This window comes from Bombina bombina, chromosome 1, assembly GCF_027579735.1.
Source record: "Bombina bombina isolate aBomBom1 chromosome 1, aBomBom1.pri, whole genome shotgun sequence".
In the NCBI taxonomy this organism is placed as follows: Eukaryota; Metazoa; Chordata; class Amphibia; order Anura; family Bombinatoridae; genus Bombina; species Bombina bombina.
The window spans coordinates 37,513,309-37,529,505 of record NC_069499.1 but is presented as its reverse complement, the minus strand read 5'-3'; the positions used below and the strand labels follow the sequence as shown (position 1 = coordinate 37,529,505).

General features: G+C 43.4%; 1 protein-coding gene across 1 annotated transcript in view; it reads left to right on the top strand.

Annotated features, from left to right (window-relative positions):
- LRRC9 (leucine rich repeat containing 9) overlaps positions 1-16,197 on the top strand; it is a 716,419-nt gene that overhangs the window by 152,802 nt on the left and 547,420 nt on the right. The gene's annotated exons all lie outside the window — the stretch shown is intronic.

The window sequence follows — 16,197 nt, the reverse complement described above, 5'->3', positions numbered from 1 at the left end:
CCCTGCAGACTCACGGTCAATAGGCTGCCAGCAGGGGGGTGTCAATCAACCCGATCGTACTTGATCGGGTTGATTTCCGGCAATGTCTGTCCGCCTGCTCAGAGCAGAGGCTATGGAGCAGCGGCCTTTGTGACCGCTGCTTCATAACTGCTGTTTCTGGAGTGCCTGCAGGCTCGCCAGAAACACGGGGCATCAAGCTCCATTCGGAGCTTGATAAATATGCCCCTATATCTTTTCTTTAATTGCCAAAACTGTGTTACTTAAAGGGACGAAAAAAACCTAATTTTTATTTCTTGATTCAGATACAGAATACAATTTTTAAAAAGATTCAAATTTACTTATGTTATCAAATTTAATTTGTTCACTTCTTGTTCTATGTTGAAGAGATAGCTAGATAGGTAGAGTGCACTTGTGTGAAGCACTACATGACAGGAAATAGTGCTGCCATCTAGTGCTCTTGCTAATGTATAACATTGTAGCAAAACTGCTGCCATATAGTGATGCAGACACGTGCACACTCCTGAGCTTACTTCACTGCTTTTAAACAAAGGATAACAAGAAAACAAAGAATTTGAATAGAAGCAAATTTGAAAGTTTGTTTAAAATTAAATATTCTATCTGAATCATGAACAAAAAATGTGGGTCTTATTTCCCTTTAAAATAAATTTCCATGTAATGTTATAATCATTAAGTTTAATTAAAGACTTTTTCTTTCCTATGGCATGGAGAGTCCACGAAACATTCTGATTACTAGTGGGATATTCACTCCTGGCCAGCAGGAGGAGACAAAGAGCACCCCAGCAGTGGTGTTAAGTATCACTTCCCTTACCCGTAGCCCCCAGTCATTCTCTTTGCCTTGATCACGGGAGGATGGCGAAGATGGTGTCTGAAGATTTTAAATTTTTTAATAGGTACTTTTCCCTGCAAGCAAGGATTGGTCTATGCTGTGTCCATGTCAATCTCATTAGTAAGAGTAATGGTGGCTATTAGCAGTTAGAAGACGGCGAGGTAGCCTTTGCTTAGACTTCTAACATTATTGCTACCTACCCCTATTATAAAAAGCCAGAGTTGGTTACTCTGTTCTTTCTTTTCTATAGGTCCCTGGTAGATATGGTGAAGCTGCCACACCTTAGAAAACAGCTCCTGCCTGACAGAGCAGGATCCACAGGTAAGTGCTTCACCTTCTAGGTTTGAAGGTACCGGCACTATAGGGGTTAAATCCATGTGGAAAGCATTTGAATTTGTTTTAGGGGCACTGCTTATATGTGAAAAGAGGCATCATTTTTTTATTGGGGGCTCAGAGTTGGGAGAGTGTATGAAGTGTTTCTCAGGTGTTTGTTTTACTTCTTACCCCAGTATCCACTACTTGTTTTTATTATATTGGTTTTAAATATACATATGCTTTTAAAAATTCAAGTTTAGTGGGAGCACCTTACTTGCTTGTGTTCATTTAATATTGGTTGGAACACAAGCTCTAGCTTTGTTCTGCATTTGCATCCTGACCATTGGGAGAACCTGGAGTGGGTGAGCTGATACGCCTTGAAATCAGTCTGTTTCTACCAGCACATAGGTGTGCTTGTTTAAAATGTGAGTACCCTTTTGGCATCACTAATATATTTGCCATTCAACTCTGGTTGATCTGCACATGTAGTGCCTTTCTGCTTTACTTTCTACTTGCAGAATATGGGGATCTTCTGGAGTGGGTGAGCTGATACACCCCTAAGTATATCAGCCTGTATCTACCAGCACATCAGGGTGCTCCAACGAAATTTGAGTACCCATTTGGCCCATTCAGAACACTGTGCTTACATATCTGGTGGTTCTACACATGAGGCGCACCTTTCTCCTACATTCGTGTGTCCGGTCCACGGCTTCATCCTTACTTGTGGGATATTCTCTTCCCCTACAGGAAATGGCAAAGAGAGCACACAGCAAGAGCTGTCCATATAGTCCCCCCTCTGGCTCCGCCCCCCAGTCATTCTCTTTGCCTGCTCTGAACAAGTAGCATCTCCACGGGGATGGTAAAGAGTATGTGGTGTTAGTTGTAGTTTTATTTCTTCTATCAAGAGTTTGTTATTTTAAAATAGTGCCGGTTTGTACTATTTACTCTACAACAGAAAGTGATGAAGAGTTCTGTTAAAAGAGGAGTATGATTTTAGCAACAGTAACTAAAATCCATTGCTGTTCCCACGCAGGACTGTTGAAACCAGAGAACTTCAGTTGGGGGGAACAGTTTGCAGACTTTTCTGCTCCAGGTATGACTAGTCTCTTTTCTAACAAGACATAGTAATGCTAGAAGACTGTCATTTTCCCTTATGGGATCGGTAAGCCATTTTCTTAGACTCATAACAGAATGAAGGCTTATAAATGGGCTCTATACTGGTTGACACTATTGTGGGCTAAATCGATTGATTTATATATTATTTATATGACTTTTAGAGTGTTTTTTGACTTTGAAACACCTTTGGGAACGTTTTTATTACACCTGGCAGTTGTTTAGACACCTAATCTAGTCAGGAAAGCCCCTTCACTCTGGTATGCAGAGGGAGGAGGCCTCATTTTCTTACTTTTGGAAGCAGTGCATGCAGCTTCATGTGAGAGGGTCCTGTGACCATAAAAACGATTTCAAGAAGGTTTATTTCTGTGTTGAATAACCCCCAAGGAAGGTAAAAGCTGCAGCAAAGGCTGTGGCAGGGACTGTAGTGGGTTTAAACTGGCAAATTAAACAATTAGCTCCAGTTTGCTCATTTAAGGGGTTAGAGACTTGAAATTTGGTGTGCAATACTTTCAAAGCATATTTCCTTCATAGTTTTTCAAACATTCAGAAATAAAGTGTGCTCATTTTATTATTTAAAGAGACAGTAACGGTTTTGTTTAAAAACGGTTTTATTGCATTAATAGCCTGCCACATGTCTATACCTTCAGATAGCATATGTTCTGTGTGTATGGAGGCCAAGGTGGTTCCCCCTTTAAATGTATGTTCAAATTGTGCCATGGCGTCCAAACAAAGTAAGGACAGTACTGTCACATTTAATAAGGTTGCCCAAGATGATTCTTCAAATGAAGGTAGTGGGGATAGTTCATTATCCTCTCCTTCTGTGTCAACACCAGTTTTGCCCGCGCAGGCGACACCTAGTAAATCTAGCGCGCCAATGCTTGCTACTATGCAGCAATTAACTGCAGTAATGGATAATTCTATAGCAAATCTTTTGCGTGATTGCTCAGTTTTAAATACAGAGGATGAGCAAGTGGGCGCTGACGATAATTTATCTGTTATACCCTCACACCAGTCTGAATTGGCAGTGAGGGAGGGTCTGTCTGAGGGAGAAATTTCTAATTCAGGAAAAGTTTCTCAGCAGGCAGAACCTGATATCGTGGCATTTAAATTTAAGTTAGAACATCTCCGCGCCCTGCTTAAGGAGGTGCTAATTACTCTTGATGATTGTGACTCTTTGGTGATTCCAGAGAAATTGTGCAAAATGGACAAAATCCTAGAGGTCCCTGTGCACGCTGATGCCTTTCCGATACGCAAGAGGGTGGCGGACGTCAGAGCTGTTCCGGGAGTAGCCAATGCTAAGCAGTATGCCAACGCGTTTCGGCCTAGACTAGGCCTTTCTCAAGACTAACTTAGTCTTAGTCTTGAGAAAGGCCTAGTCTAGGCTGAAACGCGTTGGCATACTGCTTAGCATTGGCTACTCCCGGAACAGCTCTGACGTCTGAAGCTGATTCTCTGTGGCCGTTGATTGGCTGAACGGACCCCGTGACCTGATGTCTCCACGCACTGCTGTGTATGTCTGTCGGGCGACCTAAAGTCCCGTCCCGCTCTACTAGGCATCCTCATATGCCGCTATCCTTGTGAGTATACCCCATCACGGGCTGCATCATTGTTTGTCTTATCTGGTTGTTACGATACTGTCCCATGAGGCGCCTCTCTCTTTCTCTTTGATTCACAGGCACCTACCTTTGAGACAGGATCTTCTAGTACAAGGTCCATTCGAACATCCAAATCTAGTCTCTCTGCAACTGACTGCTTGGAAATTGAACGCTTGATTTTATCTAAGCGTGGGATTTCAGATTCAGTTATAGATACTCTGGTCCAAGCCAGAAAACCTGTGACTAGGAAAATTTACCATAAGATATGGAAAAAATATATCTGTTGGTGCGAATCCAAGGGATTCTCTTGGAGTAAAATTAAAATTCCTAGGATACTCTCCTTTCTCCAAGAGGGTTTGGATAAAGGGTTGTCAGCGAGTTCTCTAAAAGGACAGATATCTGCTCTGTCTGTTTTGTTGCACAAACGTCTGGCAGCAGTGCCAGATGTACAGGAATTTGTACAGGCCTTAGTCAGAATCAAGCCTGTCTACAGACCCATGACTCCTCCATGGAGTCTAAACTTAGTTCTTTCAGTTCTTCAAGGGGTTCGGTTTGAACCATTACATTCCATAGATATTAAGTTACTATCTTGGAAAGTTCTGTTTTTGGTTGCTATTTCTTCTGCTAGAAGAGTTTCTGAATTGTCTGCTTTGCAGTGTACTTCACCCTATCTGGTATTCCATACAGATAAGGTTGTTTTGCGTACCAAACCTGGTTTTCTTCCAAAAGTGGTTTCCAACAGGAATATTAACCAGGAAATAGTTGTTCCTTCTCTGTGTCCGAATCCAGTTTCGAAGAAGGAACGTTTGTTACACAATTTAGATGTCGTCCGTGCTTTAAAATTCTATTTAGAAGCAACAAAGGATTTCAGACAGACTTCATCCTTGTTTGTCGTTTATTCTGGTAAGAGGAGAGGGCAGAAAGCTACTGCTACCTCTCTTTCTTTTTGGCTGAAAAGCATCATCCGATTGGCTTATGAGACTGCCGGACGGCAGCCTCCTGAACGAATTACAGCTCACTCTACTAGAGCTGTGGCTTCCACATGGGCCTTCAAGAACGAGGCTTCTGTTGATCAGATCTGTAAGGTAGCGACTTGGTCTTCTCTGCATACTTTTGCCAAATTTTGCAAATTCGATACTTATGCTTCTTCGGAGGCTATTTTTGGGAGAAAGGTTTTGCAAGCTGTGGTGCCTTCCGTTTAGGTTACCTGACTTGTTCCCTCCCTTCATCCGTGTCCTAAAGCTTTGGTATTGGTTACCACAAGTAAGGATGAAGCCGTGGACCGGACACACCAATGTAGGAGAAAACAGAATTTATGCTTACCTGATAAATTTCTTTCTCCTACGGTGTGTCCGGTCCACGGCCCGCCCTGGCTTTTTAGTCAGGTTTAAAAAATGTTATTCCATACACTACAGTCACCACGGCACCCTATGGTTTTCCTTTTTCTCCTAACCGTCGGTCGAATGACTGGGGGGCGGAGCCAGAGGGGGGACTATATGGACAGCTCTTGCTGTGTGCTCTCTTTGCCATTTCCTGTAGGGGAAGAGAATATCCCACAAGTAAGGATGAAGCCGTGGACCGGACACACCGTAGGAGAAAGAAATTTATCAGGTAAGCATAAATTCTGTTTTTGTTCTTTCTCTCAGTCTGGGTTTCACAGGACCATCTGTCTTGGGGCACATGCTTCCTGAGGCCTTCCTGGGTGATTGTGACCACGGACGCCAGCCTGTTAGACTGGGGAGCAGTTTGGGATTTCTTAAAGACTCAGGGTTTGTGGACTCCAGAGGAGTCGTTTATTCCAATAAACATGTTGGAGTTGAGAGCTATTTTCTATGCTTTAATACCTTGGTCTCAACTACCTTTGGTCTGATTTATCAGATTTCAGTCGGACAACATCACCTCAGTGACCTACATCAATCACCAGGGAAGAACTCAGAGTTTCTTGGCAATAAAGGAGGTGTCTTGCAGAGTCTCACGATTGCCATCTCTCTGCCATCCACATACCAGGGGTGGACAACTGGGAGGGGGATTTTCTAAGCAGGCAGACTTTTCATCCCAGAGAGTGGGCTCTCCACCCAGAAATTTTCACAATGATAACTCTCAGGTGGGGGGTTCCGGAGTTGGATCTGATGGTGTCTCGACAAAACGCCAAGCTTCCAAAGTACGGTTCAAGGTCAAGAGATCCTCAAGCCGTTCTGGTAGATGCTCTAGCAGTTCCTTAGAGCTTCAATCTAGCATGCCTGTTTCCTCCGTTTGCTTTGCTTCCACGAGTAATTGCTCGCAGCAAACAGGAGAGAGCTTCTATGATTCTAATAGCTCCTGCGTGGCCTTGCAGGATCTGGTTCGTGGATCTGGTGACAATGTCATCTCTTCCGCCGTGGAATTTACCTTTCAGGAATGTCCTTCTACTTCAGGGTCCCTTTATTCATCCAAATCTGGTTTCTCTGAAGCTGACTGCTTGGAGATTGAACGTCTTAAGTTTGGCTAGACGTGGCTTCTCTGAGAAAGTCATAGATACTATGCTTCAGGCTTGTAAACCAGTTACATGCAGAATTAACAATAGGGTATAGTGTAAATACCTTCATTGGTGTGATTCAAAAGGTTTTTCTTGGAACAAAGTAAGGGTTCCTCGAATTTTGGCTTTTCTTCAGGAGGGCATAGAGATGGGTTTGTCAGTCAGTACTTTGAAGGGTCAGATTTCTGCTCTGTCTATTCTTCTGCATAAACGTCTCAGTTCTGCCAGATGTTCAGCCTTTTGTTCAGGCCTTGGTCAGAATCAGGCCTGTGTTTAAATCTGTTGCTCCTCCTTGGAGTCTTAATCTTGTTCTCAGAGTTTTGCAGCAGGCTCCGTTTGAGCCAATGCATTCTGTTAGTATTACATTACTATTTTGGAAGGTTTTGTTTCTTCTTGCTATTTCTTCTGCTCGCAGAGTTTCCGAACTTTCGTCTCTGCAGTGTGATTCCCCTTACCTTCCCCTTACGTTCGTACTAAGCATGGGTTTCTCCCTAAGCTAGTGTCGGATCGCAATATTAATCAGGAAACTGTTGTTCCTTTTTGTCCTAACCCTTCTTCCCAGAAGGAACATCTTTTGCATAACTTGGATGTTGTGCATGCTCTTAAATTTTACCTTCAAGCAACTAAAGATTTTTGGCAGACTTCTGCCCTGTTTATTGTTTTCTCTGCTAAGCGTAGGGGTCAGAAGGCCACTTCTACCACTCTTTCTCTATGGTTAAGAAGTGTTATCCATTTAGCTTATGAGACAGCTGAACAGCAGCCTCCTGAGAGAATTACGGCTCATTCTGAGCTGTTTCATCTTCATGGGCTTTCAAAAATTAAGCTCCTGTGGATCAAATCTGTAAGGGAGGCCACTTGGTCCTCTATTCATACTTTTTCCAAATTCTACAAATTTGATACTTTTGCCAAAAAGGTTCTTCAAGCGGTGGTGCCTTCAGTTTAGGTCCGCCTGTCTTGTTCTCCCTCCCTATTCATTCTTTGTCCTCTAGCTTGGGTATTGGTTCCCACTAGTAATTAGAATGTTCTGTGGACTCTCCATGCCATAGGAAATAAAACAAAATGTATGCTTACCTGATAAATGTATTTATTTCTGGGCATGGAGAGTCCACGAACCACCCTTATTCAAATTAAGTAGACAGTTTTTTTTGTCTAGTCCTCAGGCACCTCTATACCTTTTGTGTTCTCTTCTTCCGTTTCCCTTCGGCCGAATGACTGGGGGTTATAGGTGTCACGGATACCAGACCACCAAGGCTACCCCCACCCCCTTGTCCCTAGCTGACTTTTTTCTATATTAGATTCGGCCATTTTATGGCTTATGGGATCTCAAGGACTCTTGCTATATGTTGTTTTTGCTGTGTGTACTTGGTCAGGAAAGAGCTGATCTATGACCGGGAAAACCCTTCTAGGTTGGCCGGGCTCCTGGAACATCCCACTGGCCGCACCGGATACTCACCTAACTCCTCTTCGGCTGGCCAGACTCCTGGAACTCCTGGTCAACCGCATCCCGCTGGACACCCGCTAACTTTACCCCTGGTCGCTCCAGTGGCCCTTTGCCCCAGAGCTCCGCTCTTTTGGGGACTGGTAGCCCCTAGGGAGGACAAGAAGTGGGTAAGGTCCTATGAGAACCGGGGGTTTTGGACACCCCTTCCTCCCATCTTTTATGGGCTGTTACTTTGGTCCCCAGTTACGAACATCTAGTTACTCAAATGACACCCTGGAAGTGCCGCTGCTCCCCTGGGATCACCCCGAAACCACCACCCCTGTGTCCTGGGACTCTGTGGGACTGCGGCAGCTATGGCAGGCGCTAGTCTGTCTGAAGGAGCGGGAATGGTGGGAGATTTGAGAGTCAGATAAGACCCTTTGTGTGTGTGTATATAAGGCGAGTGTGTTTCACAATAAAATCAGTTCTTGTTTCACCTGAATGCTAGTCTGTCTAGTTATTTGGGTGGGTAGCCGACCTCCCTTCCCGGGAGAAGAGACAGCCAGTCTCTCTCCCCAGAAGCTGGGCATGATCTCTACCCTTTTTTTTTGCCCAGGAGGATTTCCCACAGGGGGCAGACATGACATTAGGCCCGGGGGATACCCGCCCATGCAGTTGGTGCCACAAGTTTGGGCACCCAAGTCTTGCCTGCCCCACCAAGGAGCAACCTCAACCTACAGTCTGGATTGAGAATACAGCTGGGAAACCTTCAAGGGCTTTGTTTGTGGGTGTGTCGGCAGGTAGGCAGACGAGGGTCCCAGAAGGAGGCAGTGCGGCCATGGGACTTAAGGACACTGGGACTTAAGGACACTGGGACTTGGGGGAGAGCAAATTGTCTGGAGCCAGCCATGGAAACCTGGGACTGTGCCTTATGTGAATATCCCTGCGCCCATAGCGCAGGGGGATGAAGGCCAGCGGGGAGCAACAAGGATACCACAAGCCCAGGATGGACGCAATGTCACCTCCCAACAACCAACAAGTGGAGGGCCAAGTAGAGGACCCCGTTGGGGGTCTAGCCGGGTCTTCCAGACTAGAAGGGGGGAGATGTCACGGATACCAGACCACCAAGGCAACCCCCCCCCCTTCTGCCTGGCTGACTCCTTTCTACATTATATTTTTCCATTTCATGGCTTATGGGATCTCACTGACTCTTGCTATATGTTGTTTTTGCTGTGTGTACTTGGGCAGGAAAGAGCTGATCTATGACCGGGAAAACCCTTCTAGGCTGGCCGGACTCCTGGAACTGCACCACACTGGATACCCGCCTAACCCCTCTCCGGCTGGCCGGGCTCCTGGAACTCCCGGTCGGCCGCATCATGCCGGATACCCGCTAACTTTGTTTAAATATGCTTCATAATGATAATATGCTTTAATGTGCTTTTTTTGTATGTTTATCATGCCATTTTACTCTAAACGTTCTGCGTTTTCAACTGCCCTAAGAAAGTCTGCCACTGCAACTTTCTACACAGTGATTGCTTGATTAATGTAAGAGCTAATTTATATCTGTACCTAAACAGCAATAAAATAAACATACTCCAGATGTTTTTCAAGGAGTATATACAGGTACAAAATCCTTTATCCAAACTGCTTTCCACCGGAAAAGGTTTGGATTTAAGAATAGCTTGAATTTCAGAATATTTCTTTATTTGTAAAACAACAATATCCTAGGTCATTTTGGCAATATTTACATTTCATTATACAGTTTACGCTTGCAAACGAAAGTTAGTTTTAGCATTTTTAATAGTTTTGTATACATAGATAGTACTGTACTGTGAAAAGGAAGGTAATAATTATTGTTTTATGTAGACTGTTATTTGAATTTTAGAGCATAAAAAAAACTAACAAAATGCGGGCACAGGTAAAGAAGTGACTTATTTAAAAAAAAAATGAAAACGTCTGGTTTTTGCAATAATTCTGGATTCTGAAATGCCAGATTTGGGGATTTGTACCAGTAGAAATAGTAGTACAAAATGAAACTTTAATGGTTATAAAACCTATATTTCTTTCATAAGATGGTAAGAGTCCATAAGCCACTTGGTCTGGGATTCAACTCCTGGCTACTAGAGGAGGCAAATATTCCCAAAGCTCTAAGTGCACTTAAAGGGGCAGTTTACACCCAACATATTGTTATTGTAACATATTCTTACATATCGCACAAGCATCCTTCACCATGTCCCTCTTCTATAAGCTTACAAGAAGTTGCTGAAAATGTAACAGATTTAAACTTTGTAACTGCCTAAAATGTCTGCCAAGCTCCGCCCACTGCTTTGCATAGTTGGTTTATGTCTAGTTTCCTCATATTATGATCGACTCGTAAAGTAAAGTTTTTATACATGCTCCCTCTGATTAACACATCTGCAGTTGATACATATGAGTGTTGCTGCCTATTCATTCCCCAAATACTGTAATTTTTGTTCCTGAAGGCTTGATTATGGCTCACGGCTCTGCATATGTATAGTATGTTAGTATGTTCTCCCCCACTTCATCCTTGTATTAATATTGCTGTGTGTGTTAGTTTTCTGTCCCCACAAACCACTGCCCCTCTTCCCCTTCCACTAGCCGGATTACCTCCATATTTCCTTTTCTCTTGTTAAGTGTATCCAGTCCACGGATCATCCATTACTTATGGGATATTCTCCTTGCCAACAGGAAGTTGCAAGAAGATCACCCACAGCAAAGCTGCTATATAGCTCCTCCCCTCACTGCCATATCCAGTCATTCTCTTGCAACTCTCAACTAAGATGGAGGTCGTAAGAGGACTGTGGTGTTTTAGACTTAGTTTATTTCTTCAATCAAAAGTTTGTTATTTTTAAATGGTACCGGAGTGTACTGTTTATCTCAGGCAGTATTTTAGAAGAATCTGCCTGCATTTTCTATGATCTTAGCAGAAGTAACTAAGATCCTTTGCTGTTCTCACATATTCTGAGGAGTGAGGTAACTTCAGAGGGGGAATAGCGTGCAGGCTTTCCTGCAATAAGGTATGTGCAGTTAAAATATTTTTCTAGGGATGGAATTTGCTAGAAAATGCTGCTGATACCAAAGTAATGTAAGTAAAGCCTTAAATGCAGTGATAGCGACTGGTATCAGGCTTATTAATAGAGATACATACTCTTATAAAAGTGTATTTTAAAACGTTTGCTGGCATGTTTAATCGTTTTTTATATATGTTTGGTGATAAAACTTATTGGGGCCTAGTTTTTTCCACGTGGCTGGCTTGAATTTTACCTAGAAACAGTTCCTGGAGGCTTTCCACTGTTGTAATATGAGTGGGAGGGGCCTTTTTTAGTGCTTTTCTGTGCAGCTAAAAATACTGACAGAGACATTCAGCTTCCCTCTGCATGATACAGGACATCTCTGAAGGGCTCAAAAGGCTTCAAAGTCGTGTTTGAGGAGGGTAACAATCACAGTAGACTGTGGCAGTTGTGACTGTGTTTAAAAAACTTTTTGTCATTTATTATTCTGTTTTTGTTATTAAGGGGTTAATCATCCATTTGCAAGTGGGTGCAATGCTCTGCTGACTTGTTACATACACTGTAAAAAATTTTGTTAGTGTAACTGCCTTTTTTCACTGTTATTTCAAATTTGGACAAAATTTGTGTTTCTTAAAGGCGTAGTAACGTTTTTTTATATTGCTTGTAAACTTGTTTAAAGTGTTTTCCAAGCTTGCTAGTCTCATTGCTAGTCTGTTTAAACATGTCTGATACAGAGGAACCTACTTGTTCATTATGTTTGAAAGCCATGGTGGAGCCCCATAGGAGAATGTGTACTAAATGTATTGATTTCACCTTAAACAGTAAAGATCAGTCTTTATCTATAAAAGAATTATCACCAGAGGCTTCTGTCGAGGGGGAAGTTATGCCGACTAACTCTCCCCACATGTCAGACCCTTCACCTCCCGCTCAGGGGACGCACGCTAATATGGCGCCAATTACATCAGGGACGCCCATAGCGATTACCTTGCAGGACATGGCTGCAATCATGAATAATACCCTGTCAGAGGTATTATCTAGATTGCCTGAATTAAGAGGCAAGCGCGATAGCTCTGGGGTTAGGAGAGATACAGAGCTCGCAAATGCTGTAAGAGCCATGTCTGATACTGTGTCACAGTATGCAGAACATGAGGACGGAGAGCTTCATTCTGTGGGTTACATCTCTGACTCGGGGAAACCTGATTCAGAGATTTCTAATTTTAAATTTAAGCTTGAGAACCTCCGTGTATTGCTTGGGGAGGTATTAGCTGCTCTGAATGACTGTAACACAGTTGCAATTCCAGAGAAATTGTGTAGGCTGGATAGATACTATGCGGTGCCGGTGTGTACTGACGTTTTTCCTATACCTAAAAGGCTTACAGAAATTATTAGCAAGGAGTGGGATAGACCCGGTGTGCCCTTTTCCCCACCTCCTATATTTAGAAAAATGTTTCCAATAGACGCCACTACACGGGACTTATGGCAGACGGTCCCTAAGGTGGAGGGAGCAGTTTCTACTTTAGCAAAGCGTACCACTATCCCGGTTGAGGACAGTTGTGCTTTTCTTCTGTTAAGTGTGATCAGTCCACGGGTCATCATTACTTCTGGGATATTAACTGCTCCCCTACAGGAAGTGCAAGAGGATTCACCCAGCAGAGCTGCATATAGCTCCTCCCCTCTACGTCACTCCCAGTCATTCTCTTGCACCCAGCAACTAGATAGGTCGTGTGAGAGGACTATGGTGATTATACTTAGTTTTATATCTTCAATCAAAAGTTTGTTATTTTAAAATAGCACCGGAGTGTGTTATTACCTCTCTGGCAGAGTTTGAGGAAGAATCTACCAGAGTTTTGCTATGATTTTAGCCGGAGTAGTTAAGATCATATTGCTGTTCTCGGCCATCTGAGGAGTGAGGTAAACTTCAGATCAGGGGACAGCGGGCAGATGAATCTGCATAGAGGTATGTAGCAGTTTTTATTTTCTGACAATGGAATTGATGAGAAAATCCTGCCATACCGATATAATGTCATGTATGTATACTTTACACTTCAGTATTCTGGGAGAATGGTACTTCACTAGAATTACACTGTAAGAAAGACATAAAGCTGTTTAATAACTAGAGATTATGTTTAACGTTTTTGCTGGAATGTAAAATCGTTTTAATTTGCTGAGGTACTGAGTGAATAAATGTTTGGGCACCATTTTTCCACTTGGCAGTTGCTTAAATCTGTTTTTTCTGTCAGTTTCTGTTCTCCCTCACTGCTGTGTGTGTGGGGGAGGGGCGCTTTTACTATGCATCAAATATTTCAGTCAGCAACTCATTGTATTCCCTGCATGATCTGGTTCATCTCTACAGAGCTCAGGGGTCTTCAAAACTTATTTTGAGGGAGGTAATTTCTCTCAGCAGAGCTGTGAGAATTATAGTTTAACTGAAATAAAAACTTTTATTCTGTAATTTGTTTCCTGCTTTCAGAAATTGTTATCTTTGCTAATGGGATTAAACCTTTGCTAAAGTTGTGTTGTTTACAAGGATTGAGGCTATAACTGTTTCAATTTATTAATTTTTAACTGTCATAGATCTTCTGTACTTCTTAAAGGCACAGTACGTTTTAATATTATTCTATTTGAATTGTATTTCCAAGTTGCAAGTTTATTTGCTAGTGTGTTAAACATGTCTGATTCAGAAGATGATACCTGTGTCATTTGTTGCAATGCCAAAGTGGAGCCCAATAGAAATTTATGTACTAACTGTATTGATGCTACTTTAAATAAAAATCAATCTGTACAAATTGAACAAATTTCACCAAACAACGAGGGGAGAGTTATGCCGACTAACTCGCCTCACGTGTCAGTACCTACATCTCCCGCTCAGAGGGAGGTGCGTGATATTGTAGCGCCGAGTACAGCTGGGCGGCCATTACAAATCACATTACAGGATATGTCTACTGTTATGACTGAAGTTTTGGCTAAATTACCAGAACTAAAAGGTAAGCGTGATCACTCTGGGGTGAGAACAGAGTGCGCTGATAATATTAGGGCCATGTCAGACACTGCGTCACAGGTGGCAGAACATGAGGACGGAGAACTTCATTCTGTGGGTGACGGTTCTGATCCAAACAGACTGGATTCAGATATTTCAAATTTTAAATTTAAACTGGAAAACCTCCGTGTATTACTAGGGGAGGTGTTAGCGGCTCTGAATGATTGTAACACAGTTGCAATACCAGAGAAAATGTGTAGGTTGGATAAATATTTTGCGGTACCGACGAGTACTGAGGTTTTTCCTATACCTAAGAGACTTACTGAAATTGTTACTAAGGAGTGGGATAGACCCGGTGTGCCGTTCTCACCCCCTCCGATATTTAGAAAAATGTTTCCAATAGACGCCACCACAAGGGACTTATGGCAAACGGTCCCTAAGGTGGAGGGAGCAGTTTCTACTTTAGCTAAGCGTACCACTATCCCGGTGGAGGATAGCTGTGCTTTTTCAGATCCAATGGATAAAAAGTTAGAGGGTTACCTTAAGAAAATGTTTGTTCAACAAGGTTTTATATTGCAACCCCTTGCATGCATTGCGCCGATCACGGCTGCAGCGGCATTCTGGATTGAGTCTCTGGAAGAGAACATTGGTTCAGCTACTCTGGACGACATTACGGACAGGCTTAGAGTCCTTAAACTAGCTAATTCATTAATTTCGGAGGCCGTAGTACATCTTACTAAACTTACGGCGAAGAATTCAGGATTCGCCATTCAGGCACGCAGGGCGCTGTGGCTAAAATCCTGGTCAGCTGATGTTACTTCTAAGTCTAAATTGCTTAATATACCTTTCAAAGGGCAGACCTTATTCGGGCCCGGGTTGAAAGAGATTATCGCTGACATTACAGGAGGTAAAGGCCATGCCCTGCCTCAGGACAAAGCCAAAGCCAAGACTAGACAGTCTAGTTTTCGTTCCTTTCGTAATTTCAAAGCAGGAGCAGCATCAACTTCCTCTGCACCAAAACAGGAAGGAGCTGTTGCTCGCTACAGACAAGGCTGGAAACCTAACCAGTCTTGGAACAAGGGCAAGCAGACTAGGAAACCTGCTGCTGCCCCCAAAACAGCATGAATTGAGGGCCCCCGATCCGGGATCGGATCTAGTGGGGGGCAGACTTTCTCTCTTCGCCCAGGCTTGGGCAAGAGATGTTCAGGATCCCTGGGCGCTAGAGATAATATCTCAGGGATACCTTCTGGACTTCAAATACTCTCCTCCAAGAGAGAGATTTCATCTGTCAAGATTGTCAACAATCCAGACAAAGAAAGAGGCTTTTCTACGCTGCGTACAAGAGCTCTTGTTAATGGGAGTAATCCATCCAGTTCCACGATCGGAACAGGGACAGGGGTTTTACTCAAATCTGTTTGTGGTTCTCAAAAAAGAGGGAACTTTCAGACCAATCCTGGACTTAAAGATCCTAAACAAATTCACAAAGATCATTACCGGTACCTAAGGTTTGCCTTCCTAGACAGGCATTACCAGTTTGTGGCTCTTCCATTCGGATTGGCTACAGCTCCAAGAATCTTCACAAAGGTTCTGGGTGCTCTTCTGGCGGTACTAAGACCGCGGGGAATCTCGGTAGCTCCATACCTAGACGACATTCTGATTCAAGCTTTCAAACTGCCAAATCTCATACAGAGTTAGTGCTGGCATTTCTAAGGTCACATGGATGGAAGGTGAACGAAAAGAAAAGTTCACTCGTTCCACTCACAAGAGTTCCCTTCCTGGGGACTCTTATAGATTCTGTAGAAATGAAGATTTACCTGACAGAGGACAGGCTATCAAGACTTCAAAGTGCTTGCCGCACTCTTCATTCCATTCAACACCCGTCAGTGGCTCAATGTATGGAGGTAATCGGCTTAATGGTAGCGGCAATGGACATAGTACCCTTTGCACGCTTACACCTCAGACCACTGCAACTGTGCATGCTAGGTCAGTGGAATGGGGATTACTCAGACTTATCCCCTTCTCTGAATCTGGATCAAGAGACCAGAAATTCTCTTCTATGGTGGCTTTCTCGGCCACACCTGTCCAGGGGGATGCCATTCAGCAGACCAGACTGGACAATTGTAACAACAGACGCCAGCCTTCTAGGTTGGGGTGCCGTCTGGAATTCCCTGAAGGCTCAGGGACTATGGAGTCAGGAGGAGAGTCTCCTGCCAATAAACATTCTGGAATTGAGAGCAGTTCTCAATGCCCTCCTGGCTTGGCCCCAGTTGACAACTCGGGGGTTCATCAGGTTTCAGTCGGACAACATCACGACTGTAGCTTACATCAACCATCAGGGAGGGACAAGAAGCTCCCTAGCTATGATGGAAGTATCAAAGAT